A 2,208-nucleotide genomic window follows, 5' to 3' on the forward strand; every position below is an offset into this window, starting at 1 on the left:
GTCTGGGATGGAGCACTGCCCTCTACACAGAGGAAAGTGTTTTTTAAAAAGTCTTTTTAAAAATTAAGAACTTGCTAGTGCACAAAATCAAATGTTCAAAATTTGAATCCTATAACTTGCTTTCATCTCATTTAAAAATATGGAAAGAAAGCAGCCTCTCAAAAAGATTGTAGAAAGCCTTTTCATTGTCATTTACGCAACAAGCATATTCTGGACTAGTAATGTTGAAATGGCCCCTTATAATACAAGGTTGTTTGCCAAACACAAATCTCCATGAAGGCTCGACACTTCAACACAGATCAAAGCTCAAGAACTGAAAATTCTCCTTCGTCATTCTGAAGTGGGGAAAGATTCATACTGAAGGGGGAAAAAATAAGAGAAAAGCAACCCACCTCAGCTGCCATATCAGCACACTGTGCTTGGCCTCCAGTACTTAAATTCTCTGTTGGGATTACAATGAAGACTGGAAGCCAGACACTGGAGTTCAGCTCTTTCCTAGAACATACATGGACACCATTCACACTTTCTGGGTCTGGCTCATTTACTTCAACATCAAGACCCAGGAATGGGGTTAACATCAGACTGCAATTTTTAATATTAAGAGAGGACAGGAGAACATTGTAAGAATTTTCCTCTAACAAAATTCATTTGGAGCAACAAGATCATTAAAATCAAATACACAGCAATCAAAATCAGAAAAGTTGGGAAGTTTTGTTAAGGGGGGAGAAAGAGAAGATTTGAGTGAAAAATAGATATTCACAGTATTTTATTCCTGCCTCCACCCAATTTTCTCCACTTTGAAACTAAACTCTCTAACTTTTTAACTATGATTCCTGTGCATTTGATGGATTTGATTCTAATGGTCCAGAGGAAACTAAAACAGATGACTAACATTATCCAGTAAATGCAAGCCCCAGGGAAATTCTATAGAGGTAATTTCTGGTCCCTCCCAACCCCCGCACTGTCACCCAGCCATTTGAGCTAAATAAATAATTACAAATATTTTACACTTAAATAGCAACTTTGACCTCAGTGTCTAAAAGCACTTTATGGCTATTAACTACACTGTACCGTACCCAGAAAAAAATATCCATTGCTTATCTGAATTGTGAAAATACAGCTGAGGAATAATACATATAATCACACCCCATAAAAATGCATAAGTGTATTCAACTGTAGATGACATGGCATAAACTTAAAATATTAGGAGAAGAAAATTAAAATACCTGAGATTTAAAATCCTTTACATTAAATATTTTCAGAAAATAGATCTCCTCTCAAACAGATTTTCCTATTACTGTTTTCCCTCAGACAAAACCTCAAAACCTCCTAAAAACATGCCTGTTTTGTAAAAAAGACAGACAGACAGACAACAAATGGGGGAATCTAGCTTGGCCATGACATGGAATAAATCCCTTCCTTATTTGTGGGGCAGTGGGGAGGACGGGGGGAAAAAAAAAATCACTATTATTTTCCTGTCTCCTCTGATCCCACAAACCAAGTCTCCCCCTTTAAAGAAGTAACTAGGCAAAACAAAACTTTTTCAAAAGATCCAAAAAAGTCTGAATAAGTTTGTTCCTCTCTTTTGCATTCTGCACAGTCAACCACTATGAATGTCAGAAATGTAACTTGACACTAACATCTCCCTCGGGAAGTGCGCCTCTTGACATCTGTGTCTGCAGGTTCTAAAAGGGGGAAAAAGCAAGAGTATTTTATCAAATAAAAATAAGATACCTGACTAGTCCACACCACTGAAGTCATATGGGACCTGTACCAGGCACTGGGAAATGAAACCCAGAAAAAACTAGATGTCTGATTTTTTTAAGCTTACCAGCAGGTCTTCACACACTAATTCACATCAGCCCACCAGGCCTGTTCACTAAAGAAGCTACTGCCATCTTATGGAAGAGACTTTGAAAAACATTCAGTTTAAAAGCTAGTCTACTCTTCCACCTTTGTGAAAACTATTCAAGGAAGAAAGTATGCAAGAAGAAAACAGCAATCTGAAAAAAGGATGTCTTACTTTGGGGGCTTACTATGACTTACTTCTCATTTGACTTACTGCCCAGTAAGCTTTCTGAGCATTAATTGCACATGTAGACATGCCCAGTGAGTCTGACTTCTAATTCTGATTTTGCCACAGACTCAGACTTCTCCATGAGAGATTTGATTTTAAACTCATTCTTTCATAGTTTGATTTAAGCTTGA

At 37.4% G+C, this 2,208-nt stretch overlaps 1 long non-coding RNA gene across 1 annotated transcript; it reads right to left on the bottom strand.

Annotated features, from left to right (window-relative positions):
• Positions 1-391: 391 nt before the first annotated feature.
• Positions 392-1,952, bottom strand: LOC109291297. The gene is made up of 2 exons (XR_002095805.1): positions 1,735-1,952; positions 392-582 (listed from the first exon to the last, which is right to left on the bottom strand). It is a non-coding gene; the product is annotated as an uncharacterized LOC109291297 (long non-coding RNA).
• Between the last annotated feature and the right edge of the window lie 256 nt (positions 1,953-2,208).

The sequence above is a fragment of the Gavialis gangeticus genome, unplaced genomic scaffold (genome assembly GCF_001723915.1).
Source record: "Gavialis gangeticus isolate Ggan-Ray unplaced genomic scaffold, GavGan_comp1, whole genome shotgun sequence".
Lineage (NCBI taxonomy): Eukaryota > Metazoa > Chordata > Crocodylia > Gavialidae > Gavialis > Gavialis gangeticus.